This window comes from Mandrillus leucophaeus, unplaced genomic scaffold, assembly GCF_000951045.1.
Source record: "Mandrillus leucophaeus isolate KB7577 unplaced genomic scaffold, Mleu.le_1.0 Scaffold462, whole genome shotgun sequence".
NCBI classification, from domain to species: domain Eukaryota; kingdom Metazoa; phylum Chordata; class Mammalia; order Primates; family Cercopithecidae; genus Mandrillus; species Mandrillus leucophaeus.
In genome coordinates this window covers 2,272,258-2,290,583 of record NW_012104943.1, presented here as the reverse complement: position 1 = coordinate 2,290,583, position 18,326 = coordinate 2,272,258, and the positions used below count along the sequence as shown (strand labels likewise).

The window sequence follows — 18,326 nt, the reverse complement described above, 5'->3', positions numbered from 1 at the left end:
CAACAGATGGCATGAACAATACGATCCTTGGCCAATGGACTTATCTTTATGAGAATGAACATACTTAAAATAGGCACTCATAGGCATTTGGAGGCCATGACTAAAGCAGCTGGATCTCCTAAACCAACTGCTTATATTTCTATATATTTCTATATTTATTTCTATACACTTGTATTTCTATATATTGTGATGTTGGGTTGCTTCATTCTTGGACAGGCACCATCTTCGAGTGACAATTCACTGTGTAGCATGGTAAGCCTGACTCAGAGCAAAAGTTACCACCGTTCAATATTAGGCCAAGTTGTATTCATTGTCTGAGACTAACAACCAAAGTCGGACATGCAAGAATTTCATTTACAAGGCTTTTTAGGAGTGGTCAAGACAGGAATGTTACTTTCTCATCTGTAATTTTTTAAAAATCAGCTAAAAGGATAATATACATTATCTGTTTTATCGTAAATTTCTCACACTAATATTGGCTTAAGTTTTGGATTTTTGTGGTGCTCTGGTTTTTTGTTAATTGTGGTATAGAAAGATAACATGAAATTTACCATTTTAACCATTTTTAGGTGTACAATTCAGTGGCATTAAGTACATCCACAATGTTGTGCAACCATTCACTACTATCCATTTCCAGAACTTTTTCATGATACCCAAAAGAAACTTTGTACCCATTAAACAATAACTGCCAGTTCCTCCCTCCCCTTACCCCACGGTGACATCTATTCTACTTTCTGTCTCTATAAGTTTATCTGCTCTAGGGACCTCATATAAGTGAAATTATATATCTTTTTGTCTTCAACTTCGTTCACTTAGCATAACATTTTCAGGCATGTCAGAATTCTGTCCTTTTTTATTTTTCCTTTTTAATGTTCCCTTGTGTGGACATTTTGTTCATTCATTCATCTGTTAATTGGCATTTGGGTTGTTTCCACCTTTTGCCTATTGTTACTGGTATTTTTATGAACATTTGTGTACAAGCATCTATTTGAGTCTCTGCTTTCACTTCTTCTGGACACACATACCTAGGCGTGGAGTTGCTGGAACATATGGAATTGCCGGGTCAAAATTAAAGTCTGTGTTTAACTTTTTGAGGAACCACCAAACTGATTTTTGGAGTGGCTGCAGAGTGGTCTTGTTTTTTGTTTTTTGGTTTTGTGTGTGTGTGTGTGTGTGAAAAGAGCATTTATATTTCTCAAAATGGCAAGGGTCCATACTGCCCTTTTTCTCCAACCTGAGCAAAATATCCTTAATTATAAGACATTCATGAAACAGATTTGAAATCAGGAAGCGTGGTTGGTTCTAGCCTGATCATAATAGAGCAGAGATTGGAGGCCAGAAAAAAATTATTTCACAACCACATGCTATGTTCTTTGTTCCAGCCAAGTTGATTATGGACTGATTAGTCAAACACAGGATCACCGTGAGGTGAGGGGTCATTTTTATAAAAAATATCTGCCAAGGTTGTTTCTAGGGGATTTGGTCTTTTGTACCAACCCCTGCCCACCACCACCACCACATACAAGTGAGGATTATTGAAAAATAGCAACAGGGACAACACATGTGAATGTTGTGGACAGTTTCTCAGTCTCTGAAGCCCAAATCTCTCTCCTTCCCTAAAATTGCTGCACAGGGGACAGGACTCCCATCCCTTCAGAGCACAGTTTGTTTCTGAGGTACTTGACTCCTGGGTCCATCCCAGGAAGATCCAGGATGCCCTTGAACATGACTGGAAAGTGGCCCCCTGGCTCTCCAAGGCTTTCCTAAGGATGAGCTCACAGAGATATTATCATAGAAATGGCAGTGGGAACAGAGCCTCCCAGAAACCTCAAAGATTAGAAGAAAGGCCAATAGTTTGGCTCAAACCCCAGATTTTGAATTCATAATTTCATACCATTTGTCCAAGTCCCTTAGGCTGCTAGGAAGATGGTAATTTTTAATATTATATTGTACCATCTATTTTGTAACAGGGCTATGACTGTGTGCAATTGGCTTAGTTAAGGTGACCTAGATGCTTTGACTCAAAACAATAAAAATTTGTGGCTGAAGAAATATAGTTTTTAAAAGACATGGATTTATGGGTTTATGAAGGTATGCATCAGACTTCTCTGATTAAAACAGATGTTTATTTTCCTCTGGTTGGATTTGGGTTCCCATACATTCCAGGTCATTCGATCAATAGGTGGAAACCCAAACTGAGGCCAACTGGTTAGAGGTTCTGGGAACGTCAGCTAGCTCTGCCTTCATGCATTACCATTACCATCACTGACATTTTTAAGAGCCAGACTGGGTGTCAGTGTAACATTTACACTGGCCTAATGCCCACTGTTAAAACATAAGAGCAAATCAGCAGCTTAATAGAGAAACCTGCACTGATTACTAAATGGCAAGTTTTAAAACCAAAGTCACCAGTGTCATTTTTCCAAATCCATGCAATTTCATTTTACTTGAAAAGTAAGTTTCTACAGTCCTCTCAGAGAAAGTTTTAAGATGTCAAGAACAGTATTTCTTCTGAAAGTGTTTGTTCTTTATCACTAATGAGTTTTATAAATAATGACAATCATTATTTTTCTTTCCTTTTTTTTTTTTTTTTTTTAACTTACTGGGTAATGTTTATTACAAAGAGGTACTCTAATTATCAGAGTTCTCGGGAGCCCAGGTTTGCAGTGTGGAATATTTCTGTACTCATTAGTTTTAGAAGTTAAAGGGACAATTTGAAAATTAATCTATGGTTAGTAATTAGCACCTTTGCATTTAATTTTTCACTCTCTTGCATATTTTTGAAAGAGAAATTTAGATGTTTTCTTTTTTTTTTTATCTCATCTTAGTATGTAAACAATAACCCACATCAAACAATTGTTTTTGATGGAAGTACAAGTATTCCGAGTGACAGACAAAGCTATGGGAGGAAGTTGGCTTTTATGTGTTCAAAGTTAGAGTCTAACAACTAAATAATGAGATAATTTTAACATAATGAGTCTTTCAGGACATGGCCCAGGAGAGTTCAAAATGTGCTCAAGTTTCATCTTCCCTCTTCCATACTCAATTTTTTAGGGTAGGGCTGGGTAACCTGTTTTCTATAGAGTTACTGATTCACGAGGTTAAATGAAGGATGCAATACACACATGCTAATATATGTTTTATAATACTGTATAGGCTACAAACTAATGGTTCTCAACCTTGGCCACACATTGGAATAGACTGAGGATCAGTAAAAAATCCTGATGCCTGGGTCTGGGGTCGAGCCTGGGAATAGTGAGTTTCAGGAGCTCCCCAGGTAATTCTAATGAACAGCTATGGTTGCTGCTGTAAAGCACTTGTCAACACATGATCTCATTTGTTTGACTTCAACACAGAAATGATTAACTCCATTTTTCTGGATGGTAAAACTGAGACTCAGCCTGTGAGAAAGAAAAACTTTTGTTGATATTCTTGGAGAAATATGAAATGCAGTTTTAAGGAACAGAAAACATTGTTTAAGAAATATGATAGATGCAAATTTAAAATTTCTCAGTTCCTTATTATTACCAGTTAAGAGACAGCAGAGCAGGGGAAGGGAGGAAGACAGATAGAAAGAAACTACAAGGAAAAGGAAAGAGTCATGGGAAAGAGTGTCCCAATGAGAAATGGATGAAAGATGGAGAGATGAAGAGAAACAGAGAAAGTGAGATACTCTAAGGTGATTGTTATAATAACAGCATCAATTAATAATAACTTTAGAGGTAGGTATAGATGGAAAGGGATGTAGATATATTATAGAGCCAATCATAGATACAGATACAGACATAGATGTGGATATACATAGATATAGAATATAGATATTGATGTATTAATACAGATATAGATGGGTATAGATATACAGATGATATAGACTATAGATATAGATGATAGAGCTATAGATATGGATACGGGTATAGATGATTAGATACAGATATAGACTATAGATGAGTGACTTATACAATCACATTCACCCAGGAGAGTCCTGGTTTATAGGTGTCATTCTGAAGTAATTACAGACAGCACCTCCTTTTGCTCTCAAAGTGTTCTGGTTTGGACAATACAAGATAAGGTATTTTTAAAATACATGTTTAAAAGTCAGAGAATGAGGAACACCATTTTTTAGTTAAATTGGGTAAAAATATGCTTGTTTGATTGTGAAGGTAGGGAGAGTTAATGCAAAAGTACCACGATTCAATAAATCTGGAACTTTGGTTTTGTAAGTTACAGGAAAAAATTAAAACACGAGCAAAATGAATATTACAATACTAGCTGGCAAAATAGATTATGATGATGAGCCAAGTTAGAGTCTGAGGATAGAGATGAGGGTTGGAGAGGAGACTGGAGGGTCAGTTCCGAAGCACATGGCCTGATTTTTCAAGTTCTAAATTTGAGAGGCTTTTTTTTTGTTGGCCTGCTGGCTTCCTGGCCACCTTCATTCTGTGTGCACAAAAAGTAGCCCTGCATGAGGATTAGACAAGACATGCTATTCTATTATTCTACCAGCAATTCCCATGGTGGGCAATTAAACTGAGTACTATCTCCTTAATGCAGAATAATTCAACTCTGAATCCTGAAGAGTGGAAATTAGTAATGAGATGTGGAAACTTCCACTTTGTTCTCCAGTATGGGCTTGGCTCAACTTGGGAGTAGTTTAGTCATTCTCATCCGTCAATCTATTCCATGGTCAATGTGAAATGTATTTTTGGCTTATCTGTCTCCAGAAAATAATAATCTGAATAAATACAAATAATTTGTGTGCCCTTTCTTATCAACCACAGCAGAAGACAGCCAAGTCAACATGATAGGATTGTGTCATCATGGAAATTAGAAACAGAAAAGGCTTACCTCATTCTTTTGTGTGAGCCTCAAAGTATTTACCCAGTCTAATAGGTTATCTTCAAATATTATTTGGTAGTTCTAGGGCTATTCCTTGAATGTTTTATTTCTTGATTTTTACTACAAGATTTCATGAGACTTTTACTGTTATTCTGTGGAGTCCCTTTATCTGTTATTCTGTGGTGAATTACCTTAAACTTTTTCTTCTCTAAAAATTTTTTTAAATGTCAAGAAGAGTTAAGGTGTAAAGTTGGGATGTGGATATTGTGGTTGTCCCCATCATCTCCTGTGATATTTTTATATTTGAAGCAGACACCAATTTCCTACGTTATCAAGACTACATTTTAATACACACCCAACAAAGGACAAATTGATCTGAGAGATTACACAAGTTGTTATCTTTTGTCTCTGCCAATAAAATGCTGCAGGTCTCTGTGGAAATTAACAGTTGTGCCCATGAAGGAAATAAGATAAATCTCTTGGTGATAGGTTACTCTGTTATTCTGTGAGGTTAATAAGTATCCAAAGAGTTAAGAACTAGCAATATGTTAGAAGACAGGCAGTTTGCCTCATTTTTTGTGTGTGTTTTTGATGAACAATTCTTAAATAAAATATGTTGCTTTTGAGTACACATGATGGGTTCTGCATAAAAATCAAATACTTGCCTCATGGCAAGAGCAAATGTCATTTGGTTCAATGAGTTCCTAGATCCCAAGCATCCAGTCAAGGGGAGGAAAGTATATTATAATTCTGGAATGGGGGGAACAAAGTCAATATAATAGTATCATTACATGAAATGAAAGTTAATTATGCCCTGTCAATACAAAAGCTTCCCAGGCTGAACATTAGGGGCTGTTTATTCTCTTCATTGGAGCAGATTTGTTTTCTTTTGAATCTGACAAAGCACCTATCTGCTGAGTTAATAATCACTGCTCCCAGCTGGAAGGTAAGTTTGCAGAGTTGATGGAAGGGCTTTTAACAGGAAAGCTCTGAAATGACTCTATCATTCCAGATCTAATTTGGCATATGGCACAAAGAGCTGTGCTAGGCAAACTTCTCCTGTATCAGAGGCTGTTTCATTTTCCCTGTGCATTTCTTCTTGAAACTTTGCTGGCTCACTTAATCTGGCCTTCACTCTAGGACAAATCCCTGAGTTTCTCTCCTTATTTATCCAGCAAGCCAAAGTATCTGGAGGGATTGTAATTATCTGAAGTTCCTTGGGCCACTTGACTACAACAGTGTTGGGACATGCATATTCAGGCCAAGCTGTGGACAGCAGGTTAGCTAGTGCACTGGGTCGCCTCTTTCTTCTCCTGTGCTGTATATAGCCCCTAGGGATGTACAGGAGGTGGGTCACAAAGTCCATTCGGTATCACAGGGATGGCCAACCTGTGCAAAGGAGAAACACCTGGAGGACCAGGTTTCCATCACAGCCTGTAATTGAAATACTAGCTTGGGGCTGCCTGCCACCCTTGATTTTTTTGAGTGGCCTCTGGACCTCTTCTTTCTAGATTGAGCCAACCCTTGCAGAGAGCAATTTTGATGGTATTGCCTAAGGCTGGGGCACAGGCAGAAATTCTGGCCTGTGCCAAATGCCACGTGGGGGTATGGGTGTTGCTGCCAAGTAAATTGGCTGAACTTAAGAGGACATGGAATCACCTTGGTGGCAGGTGTCTTTTCAGTATTGTCTGTACTCCAGCATAAAAGGAGAGCAGGGTCGGGCACGGTGTCTCACACCTGTAATCTCAGCACTTTGGGAGGCCAAGGTGGGCGGATCACCTGAGGTCAGGGGTTCGAGACCAGCCTGATCAACATGGAGAAACCCTGTCTCTACCAAAAATACAAAATTAGCCAGGCATGGTGGCGCATGCCTGTAATCCCAACTACTTGGGAGGCTGAGGCAGGAGAATTGCTTGAACCTGGAAGGCAGAGGTTGCAGTGAACCAAGAATGTGCCATTGCACTCCAGCCTGGGCAACAAGAGTAAAACTCCATCTCAAAAAAAAAAAAAAAAAAAAAAAAAAAAAAAAAAAAGAAAGGAAAAAAGAAAAAAGAAAAAGAAAAAAAGGAGAGCAACTGAGACAGGAGGGCTGGTGACAGAAGTGCCATATTGTGGTCCACCAAAAGGTGGGAAACTGCAGTTCCTGCCAAGCCCTTATTCTGTAGCTCCTCTCAAAGCTTGGATAAAGCCTTGTTATCAATGGCCAGTTTCTGGTGAAGAGCCCCTTCAATTGCAAGGATGATGAGAGATCACACTACTCTTGATGCCAGTGAACACTCAAATCAATCTGAGTCAAGAGTAGCCATGTCACATATTTGCTGCATGGAGCATGCCATCCGGCCGCTCCAGAAACACAGGTTTGGTATTAGGTATTCAGGTTGGGAAGGCTGGGAGAAACTCAAAAATGCTTTCTGATCTTAAAGGGTGCTGCTGAGCACATGGGGCTGGCTCCATAATGTTTAGGACCTGTTGCAAAATGAAAATGCAGGTCCCTTGTTCAAAAAGCAGGATAAAAGTGCTGGAAAAGGTATGAAAATGTAAAGCTTTTCCCCTTCGTCTGTGGTCTCTCTGTCAACATGTCATAGAGTTTTTTATTTCCTGTTTAATGACTTTTAAGATGGAGTCTCTCTCTGTCGCCAGGCTGGAGTACAATGGCACAATCTCAGCTCACTGCAACCTCTGCCTCCTGGGTTCAAGAGATTCTTCTGCCTCAGACTCCTGAGTAGCTGGGATTACAGGTGCGCGCCACCACGCCCAGCTAATTTTTGTATTTTTAGTAGAGATGGGGTTTCACCATGTTGGCAAGGATGGTGAATCTTGACCTTGTGATCTACTCTCCTCAGCCTCCCAAAGTGCTGGGATTATAGGCGTGAACCACTGCACCCAGCCTATTTAATGACATTTCATAATAAGACAAATGAAAATTTTAAATTATTAGCAGGAATTTTACTGATCATCTTTGTATGATGAAAGTTGCAGATGAAAATATAAGAGCATTAACTTGTCTGAAGAATCACTGAAATTATACAATTTGTATTTCATAGCTTATACATGCATATGTCTTTCATTCTAATCAGAACAGTAGAAATGCTGCACACAACTAACTCAATTGTTTTGACTGTACTTCTTAATATGAGCACATCCTACTAACACTCCCTCCCTTTGACTCGCTGTGAATAAGGGAAAACTGAAAGGAAAAGAACAGTGGGCAACCCTATCTTTTTCTATGTCATCGTTTTCAGTGTAAGTGGTTGGCTAATACAGGGAAGTAACACAAGTAAGAAAGGATATGGCAAGGTTCCTTGGTCATTCATGTTTCTTAGAAGGTCATGTCTGTTAAAAACTCATTAGCCTTTAGCCATCACCTCCCAACCTCACCTCTTGACTCTTTTTTAAAAATCATTTCTCACATGACCTTCTCAATAAAGGCTTAGCAAGGAGGAATGATTGCTTTTAGCTGTTGACTCCCTCAGAAAGCAATCTCCATACCCTGTCAAGGATAGGTTTTCTCACAAAAAGATACATACTTTTCTTCCCCCACCCCCAAGGTAATCCTCTAAGCCAGGTCAGCAAACCTTTTCTGTAAATGGCCACATAGTAAATATTTTAGGCTTTGGAGGCCATGTGGTCTCTGTTATGACTCAACAGTACAAGTCTGCCATGGTAGTGTTAAAGCAGTCATAGGAAACATGCAAATAAATGGACACGGTTGTGTTCCAATAAAACTTTATTTACAAAAACAGACTGGGGGCTGGATGTGACCCATGGGCTATATAGTACTTTGCCAATCCCTACTCTAAAACATCATCCATTTGAGCCCATTCTTATATTTTTAATTCACAAACTGATAAATTTTCAAAACCCTCCCATGAAATGAGGAGCTGACACGGGTTTTATGTTTGAAAGAAACTAGAGCAGAGATCAGTAAAATGACTTTTCTGAGGTTGCAGGGAGCTAAAAATGGACCTCAGAGAACCCCAGTTTGTCCTACTTGTTGCCAGAAAGCTCTATGATGTGTCTTCTATCAGCATGCATTTCTTGCCTAGCTCTGACACCTATGACCTACCTTAAAGGTCATTCTAGGAACAATGTCAAAATTCACCAGAGAAGTACAACTTTTAATATGAAAATGCCATGACTCCTCCCTTCCTTTTGGTGGGTGTTCACAGGGAGGAGGTCTGCTTATCAATCACAGAGTTTGCAGCTGCTCTCCCCCTCTAACCAGCACTTTGTGGGAGGGGTACAGAGGACAGGAAGTGATAGCGGGGGGCAGCCCAGTCACAATGGAATGCTTAATGCAAGTGCAAATAATTATTAGGAAGGTGAAAATTACATAGCAAGTTGCTCTTACTAATGGTCGACAGAAAAACAACCCCATTGTACTTTCAAAAAGTTAATTATCCATAGTGTTTTGGAAAAATTTTGCTTATTATCATTGTGGAATTTTATAAGGCTGCTGTGTAAATGTCCTCAACTCATTTTTGGTGATATTCTGTTCTAGATTGTTCTCTCAGCTTCTATAACACCATTCTCCTCTTTTGCTCCAAGCTCATGGGAAGTTGCTCAGCTGGTTTTTTTTGTTTTGTTTTGTTTTTTAGCTCAACATTTAAACTTCAGTTTCCCACATTATCAAGCCCACATTCCTACATAAAACCCCCAAAAGGGTAAAGGATTAATGAGTTCAATATGTTGGTACCATTTGGTTTTGGCCCAGAAATTACTGGAGACTCATGACTATTCTTCTACAGGAGATAAAGGAGATCAACAAAAATTAGTTTGTACTGCCTAGAATATTGTCTGGGAAATAGTATGCAGTTAATAAGTATTTGTTGAATAGATGTTTAGATGTATGTTTGTATCAGTAGATGGATGGATGAATGGATGGATGGATGAATAAACCTGTTTCTGAAGCCTTATATCCAGTGGGCCATGAGGGAAAATGCTGATACACAAATCAGTGAGTATCTCTTCTTAAATTACTGATGTAGAAATGTCATTAGAAGAATTTAGGCATTAGCCCGGCACGGTGGCTCACGCTTGTAATCCCAGCACTTTAGGAGGTGGAGGCGGGCAGATCATGAGGTCAGGGGTTTGAGACCAGCCTGACCAACATGGTGAAAACTCGTCTCTACTGAAAATACAAAAATTAGCCAGGCGTGGCAGTGCATGCCTATAATCCGAGCTACTCAGGAGGCTGAGGCAGAAGAATCGCTTGAACCCGGGAGGCGGAGATTGCAGTGAGCCGAGATCATGCCACTGCACTTCAGCCTGGGTGACAGAGTAAGACTCTGTCTCCAAAAAAAAAAAAAAAAAAAAAAAGAATTTAGGCATTTAGTGTGATACCACCTTTCTCCTGCAAGAATGACCATAATCAAAAAACCAAACCATAGTAGATATTGACATGGATGCAGTGAACAGGGAACATTTCTACACTGCTGGTGGGAATATAAGCTAGTGCAACCACTACGGAAAACAGTATGGAGACTCCTTAAGGAATTAAAAATAGAACTACCATTTGATCCAGCAGTCCCACTACTGGGTATCTACCCAGAGGAAAAGAAGTCATGTTTATAGCAGCACAATTCACAATTGGAAAAACGTGGAACCAACCCAAATGCCCATCAATCAATAAGTAGATAAAGAAACTGTGGTATATATACATACGATGGAATACTACTCAGCCATAAAAAGGAATGAATTAATGGCATTCACAGCGACCTGGATGAGACTGGAGACTATTATTCTAAGTGAAGTAACTCAGGAATGGAAAACCAGACATCATATATTCTCACTCATAAGTAGGAGCTAAGCTATGAGAATGTCAAGGCATAAAAATGACATAATGGACTTTGGGGACTCAGGGGAAAGGGTGGGAAGCAGGTGATGAATAAAAGACTACAAATAGGGTACAATGTATATTGCTTGGGTGAAGGGTACACCACTAAAGAACTTACTCATGTAACTAAACACCACCTGTTCCCCAATAACCTATGGAAATAAAAAAAATTATAAGAATTTAGGCATTCAGGTAAAGCCTATATTTTATAATAAGACACTAAACGTTTATCAAAACCTTGTCACCAATTCATATGTTAGTGTGGCTGTTTATCAGAAATTCAAGATGCAATAAAATTATCTTTCTGGAAATAGTGTGGTTGCAGTGTATTTTAGCAACAAGTGGCATAGAATAACAAAGCACAGATATTAGAGTAAAAACACTTGGGCTAAAATCCCAGCTCTTTCAGTGTTAGCTCTGTGATGGTGGATTATCACTAGGACACTGTGGGCCTCACTTTTCTCATTATACAACAATGTGTTTGGACTAGAAATCTGTATCATCTGGGAATCCTGTGAGGTACAAGCAACAAAAAATTCTAAATCAATTTGGCTTCAATGATAAAAATAATTTGTTGGTTTATGTACATAAAAAATAAGTGATAAAACTGTTACAGCCAAAAGGAGCCTAAGGATACATGACAACTCAATATAATATGGTATACTGGTTGGAATTTTGGAACAAATAAAGGACATTAGGTAAAACCCAAAGAAATCTGAGTAAAATATGGACTTTGGTTAATAATAATGTATCAATATTGGTTCATTAATTGTGACAAATGTACCACACTAATGTAAGATGTTACCAATAGGGGAAACTGAGTGCCAAATATACAGGAATGCTCTGTGATTTTTCTGCAAATCTAAAAGTGTTATAAAATAATGCCAGACATAAGAAATACATAAAATGGGGTAATGTCAGCAAGAAGGCAGACTAGGAAGCTTCAGTTCCTCATTCTCCCACAGAGCCACAAAATTAACAACAAGTTATTGACCAGAATAACTTTGTGAGAATTCTAAAGACCAGTTGAAAAGTTACAGCATCTAGACCAATGTAAAACCAAGAAGGAATTCCAGCAAAAAGGAAAGGAAAGTTTTAAAAAGTTTTGCGTACCTGTTATCCATGCTTCTCTCCCTATCTGATTTAGCACAGTGCAACTAACAGGAAACCTCCCACCTTGGGAATCCTCTTTTAGGATGAAAACAAAAGGACGGACCATGCATCCAGCATGTGGTCTAGTCTGGAGGCTGCCTAAGGAACTGGTTCCTGAGTTACATTACTCAGAGCACTGACGGGACTTGGTGAAGCACTGGTGGCCTTGTTTGGAAGCTGCTGAAAACAAGACATGATCTTCATGGCATGTTATAGCTGCAGTTTCAAAGGCAGACACCAGCAGAAGCAAGGTTCACAGGCTTCTGAGAAGAAATAGGAACAACAAGCTGCTTAGGAAATTGGAGATGTTTAAAAGCATAGACGCACGTGCAGAGAAGACAGCACATCCTTAGAAAAAGTTTGGAGAGGTCCTAGAATCTATAGTGGAGCTAATCAGTAAAAATTTTTCCCTGCACAAAATCAGTCTATAAAGACTAGGAGAGGTGGTTGTTTCTCAAATGCCCAAGTCTCAACAGCAGCAGCAATGAATCCCAAGGCATACAAGGGGAGAGGGAAACCTGACCCAATCAAAGTGCCAAAATAAAACTCCAGAAACTGACCCTAAAGAAACACAGATCAATTCTCCCTCACAAACAATTTAAAGTAACTGTACTAAACATGCTCAATGAACTAAAATGGAACACAGATAAATAACTAAATAAATTCGGGAAAATGATGCATGAACAAAATAAGCATATCAACAAAGAGACACAAACTATAAAGAAGAACCAAACAAATTCTGGAATTGAAAAATATAATAACAGAACAGAAAAAAATTCAAGAGGTTTCAACAGAAGACTGGATTTGACAGAAAAAAAAAACCAACAAACTTGAAGACAGATTATTAGAAGTCATTATTAGAAGTAACAAAGTCAGAGGATTAAAAAGAAAAAAATAAAAGTGAAGAGAGCCTAAGGGACTTATGGACACTATCAGGCAGACCATTATATGCATGATGGGACTCCCAGAAGGAAAAGAGAGGGAGTAAGTGCTTATTTGAACCAACAATGGCCAAAAACCTTTCAAACTTGAGGGAAAAAAAAAATGGGCATACAAATTCAAGAAGCTCAAAGAATTTCAACCAGGATAAATTCAAAAAGACCCACACGAAAATGCATTGTAATCAAATTGTCAAAAGTCAAAGACAAAGAGTCTTGAAAGCAGCAAGAGACAAATAGCTCATCACACACAAAACAGCTTCCATAAGGTTATCAGTGGAATTACCAATAGATAACTTATAGGCCAGAAGGAAGCGACAAAGAATACTGTATCCAGAAATTGCCACAGCCACCTCACCTTCAGCAGCCACCACCCTGAACAGTCAGCAGCCATCAACACTGAGGCAAAACCTTCCATTAGCAAAAAGATTATGATATGCTGAAGGCTCAGACAATTGTTGCCACTTTTTAGCAATGAAGTATTTTTAATTAAGGTGTGTACATTGTTTTTTGAGGCACAATGTTATTACACATTCAATAGACTATAGTATGGTATGAACATATTTTTTAAGTTCTGGGATACATGTGTAGGACTTGTAGGTTTATTACACAGGTAAACATCTGCCATGGTCGTTTACTGCACCTATCAACCCATCACCTAGGTATTAAGCCCCACATGCATTAGCTATTTATCCTGATGCTCTCCCTCCCCCCACAACCCCCAACTACAGGCCCCAGTGTGTGTTGTTCCTCTCTCTGTGTCCATGTGTTCTCATTTTTCAGCTCCTGCTGATAAGTGAGAACATGTGGTGTTTAGTTTTCTGTTCTTGCATTAGTTTGCTGAGGATAATGGCTTTGAGCTCCATCCATGTCCCTGCAAAGGACATGATCTCATTCCTTTTTATGGCTTCATAGTATTCTGTGGTGTATATGTACCACATTTTCTTTATCCAGTCTATCACTGATGGGTATTTAGGTTGATTCCATGTCTTTTCTATTGTAAATATTGCTGCAATGAACATATGCATGAATGTAACTTTATAATAGAATGATCTATATTCCTTTGGGTATATACCCAGTAATGGGATGGCTGAGTCAAACGGTATTTCTGGTTTTAAGTTTTTGAGGAATTGCCCCACTGTCTTCCACAATGGTTGAAACTAATTTACATTAACACCAAAAGTGTGAAAGCATTCCTATTTCTCCACAGCCTTGCCAGCAGCTGTTGTTTCTTGATTTTTTAATATACCATTCTGACTGGCATGAGATGATATCTTATTGTGGTTTTGATTTGCATTTCTCTGATGATCAGTGATGTTCACTTTTTCTCATATATTTCTTGGCCACATAAATGTCTTCTGTTGAAAAGTGTCTGTTCATATCCTTTGCCCACTTTTTAATAGGGTTGTTTTTTCTTGTAAATTTGTTTAAATTCCTTATAGATTCTGGATATGAGACCTTTGTCAGATGGATAGATTGCAAAAATTTTCTCCCATTCTATATGTTGTATGTTCACTCTGATGATAGTTTCTTTTGCTGTGCAGAAGCTCTTTAGTTTAATTAGATCCTATTTATCAATTTTTGTTTCTGTTGCAATTGCTTTTGATGTTTTCATCATGAAATCTTTGCCTGTGCCTACATCCTGAATGGTATTGCCTAGATTTTCTTCCAGGGATTTTATAGTTTTGTGTTTTACATCTAAGTCTCTAATCCATCTGGAGTTAATTTTTGTATAAGATATAAGGAAGGGGTCCAGTTTCAATTTTCTATATATGGCTAGCCAGTTCTCCCAGCACCGTTTATTAAATAGGGAATTCCTTCCCCATTGCTTGTTTTTGTCAGATTTGTCAAAGATCAGATAATTGTAAATGTGCAGTCATATTTCTGAGATATCTATTCTGTCCCATTGGTCTATATGTCTGTTTTTATACAGTACCATGCTGTTTTGGTTACTGTAGCCTTACAATATAGTTTGAAGTCTGGTAGAGTGATACCTCGAGCTTTGTTCTTTTTGCTTAGGATTGTCATGGCTATATGAGCTCCTTTTTGGTTCCATATGAATTTTAAGGTGGTTTTTGCTAATTCTGTGAAGAATGTCAATGGTAGTTCAATGAGAATAGCACTGAATATATAAATTACTTTGGGCAGTATGGCCATTTTCATGGTATTGATTCTTCCTATCCATGAGCATGGAATGTTTCTCCATTTGTGTGTGTCCTCTCTGATTTCTTTGAGCAGTGATTTCTAGTTCTCCTTGAAGAGGTCCTTCACTTCCCTTGTTAGCTGTATTCCTAGGTGTTTTATTCTCTTTGTAGCAATCGTGAATGGGAGTTCACTCATGATTTGGCTCTCTGCTTGTCTATTGTTGGTGTATAGGAATGCTTGTTATTTTTGCACATTGATTTTGTATCCTGAGATTTTGATGAAGTTGTTTATCAGCTTAAGAAGCTTTGAGGCTGAGATGATGGGGTTTTCTAGATATGGGATCATGTCATCTACAGAGACAGTTTGACTTCCTCTCTTCCTATTTGAATACCCTTTATTTCTTTCTCTTGCCTGATTGCCCTGGCCAGAACTTCCAATATTATGTTGAATAGGAGTGGTGAGAGAGGGCATCCTTGTCTTGTGCCAGTTTTCAAGGGGAATGCATCCAGCTTTGGCCCATTCAGTGTGATATTGGCTGTAGGTTTGTCATAAATGGCTCTTACTATTTTGAGATATGTTCCATCAATACCTAGTTTATTGAGAGGTTTTAACATGAAGAGATGTTGAATTTTATCGAAGGCCTTTTCCATGTCTATTGAGATAATCGAGTGATTTTTGTCTTTAGTTCAGTTTATGTGATGAATTATGTTCATTGATTTGCATATGTTGAACTAGCCTTGCATCCTGGGGATTAAGCCAACTTAATTGTGGTGGATAAGCTTTTTGATGTGCTGCTGGGATTTGGTTTGCCAGTATATTATTGAGGATTTTTACATCAATGTTCATCAGGGATATTGGCCTGAAGTTTTTCTTTTCTGTTGTATCTCTGCCAGGTTTTGGTATCAGGAGGACACTGGTCTCATAAAACGAGTTAGGGAGGAGTCCCTCCTTTTCAACTGTTTGCAAGTTTCAAAAGAAATAACACTAGCTCCCCTTTGTACCTCGGGTAGAATTCAGCTGTAAATCCATCTGGCCCTGGGCTTTTTTATTTTTATCTTTTTTGGTTGGTAGGCTGTTTATTACTGCCTCAATTTCAGAACTTGTTATTGGTCTATTCAGGGATTCAGCTTCTTCCTAATTCAGTCTTGGGAGGGTGTATATGTCCAGGAATTTTTCCATTTCGTCTAGATTTTCTAGTTTATTTGCACAGAGGCATTTATAGTATGCTCTGATGGTTGTTTGTATTTTTGGGGGTCAGTGGTGATATCCCCTTTATTATTTTTATTGTGTTTATCTGATTCTTCTCTTTTATTATTAGTCTAGCTAGCAGTCTATTTTATTAATTTTTTCAAAAAACCAACTCCTGAATTCATTGACTTTTTTAAATGTGCTTTCATGTCTCTATCTCCTTCAGTTCTGCTCTGATCTTGGTTATTTCTTGTCTTCTACTAACTTTGGGGTTTGTTTGCTCTTGGTTCTCTAGTTATTTTATTTGTGATGTTAGGGAGTCAATTTGAGATCTTTCTAGCTTTTCGATGTGGCCATTTAGTGCTAGAAATTTCCCACTTAGCACTGCTTTAGCTGCATCCCAGAGATTCTGGTATGTTGTTTCTTTTTTCTCATTGGTTTCAAAGAATTTCTTGATTTCTGCCTTAATTTCATTATTTTTTCAGGAGTCATTCAGGAGCAGGTTGTTCGATTTTCATGTAATTATGTGGTTTTGAGTGAGTTTCTTAATCCTGAGTTCTAATGTGATTGCACTGTTTTTAGAGAGTGTGCTATGATTTCAGTTGTTTTGCATTTCCTGAGGAGTGTTTTACTTCCCTTTATGTGATCTGTTCTAGAGTAAGTGCCATGTGGCATTGAAAAGAATGTATATTCTGTTATTTTTGAGTAGAGAGTTCTGTAGATATCTATTAGGTCCACTTGATCCAGAGCTGAGTTCAAGTCCTGAATATCCTTGTTAATTTTCTGTCTCGATGATCTGTCTAATATTGACGGTGAAGTCAATAGTGGGAGACTTCTCCCATTGTTGAATTGACCCTTTTACCATTATATAATGCCCTCCTTTGTCTTTTTTTATCTTTGTTAGTTTAAAGTCTGTTTTGTCAGAAATTAGAATTGCAACCCCTGCTTTTTTCTGCTATTTGCTTGGTAAATTTTTTTCCATTCCTTTATTTTGAGCCTATGTGTGTCTTTGCATGTGAGACAAGTCTCTTGAATATTGCAAACTGATGGGTCTTGACTCTTTATCCAACTTCACATTCTGTGTCTTTTAATTGGAGCAGTTAGGCCATTTACATTTAAGGTTAATATTGTTATGTGTGAATTTAATACTGTCATCATGATGCTAGCTGGTTATTTTGCAGACTTGTTGATGTAGTTGCTTCATAGTGTCATTGGTCTTTGTATTTCAGTGTGTTTTTGTAGTGGCTTGTGATGATTTTTCCTTTCCATATTTAGTGCTTCTTTCAGGAACTCTTGCAAGGCAGGCCTGGTGGTGATGAATTCCCTCAGCATTTGCTTATCTGAAAAGGATTTCATTTCTCCTTCACTTGTGAAGCTTAGTTTGGCCAGATATGAAATTCTGGGTTGGAAATTCTTTTCTTTAAGAATGTTGAATATTGGCCCCCAATCTCTTCTGGCTTGCAGGGTTCCTGCTGAGAGATCTGTTGTTATTCTGATGAGCTTCCCTATGTAAGTGACCTGGCCTTTCTCTCTGACTGTCCTTAACAATTTTTCCTTCATTTTGATCTTGGAGAATCTGATGATTATGTGTCTTGGGGTTTATCTTCTCATGGAGTATCTTACTGGGGTTCTCTAGATTTACTGAATTTGAATGTTGGCCTGTCTTGCTAGGTTGGGGAAGTTCTCCTGGATGATATCCTGAAGTATGTTTTCCAGCTTGGTTCCGTTCCCCCCGTCTTTTTCAGATACTCAATCAGTCATAGGTTCAGTCTGTTTACATAATCCCATAGTGCTCAGAGGTTTTATTCATTCCTTTTCATTTTTTTTTTCCTAATCTTGTCGACTTGTCTTATTTCAGCAAGATAGTCTTCATGCTCTGAAATTCTTTCCTCTGCTTGGTCTATTTGGCTATTGATACTTGTCGTTGCATTGTGAAGTTCTTGTGTTATGTTTTTCAGCTCCATCAGGTCATTCATGTTCCTCTCTAAATTGGTTATTCTGGTTACTGGCTCCTGTAATGTTTTATCATGATTCTTAGCTTCTTTGTATTGGGTTAGAACACGTTCCTTTAGCTCAGCAAAGTTCATTTTTACACACCTTCTGAAGCCTACTTCTGTGAATTCATCCATCTCAGCCCCCGCCCAGTTCTGTCCCCTTGCTGGAGAGGTATTCCCATCATTTGGAGGAGAAGAGGCACTCTGGCTTTTTGAGCTTTCAGTGTTTTTTTTTTG

General features: G+C 38.2%; 1 protein-coding gene across 3 annotated transcripts in view; it reads left to right on the top strand.

Annotated features, from left to right (window-relative positions):
• Positions 1 to 18,326, top strand: part of FRMPD4 (FERM and PDZ domain containing 4) — an 860,788-nt gene that overhangs the window by 639,047 nt on the left and 203,415 nt on the right. The window lies entirely within an intron of this gene.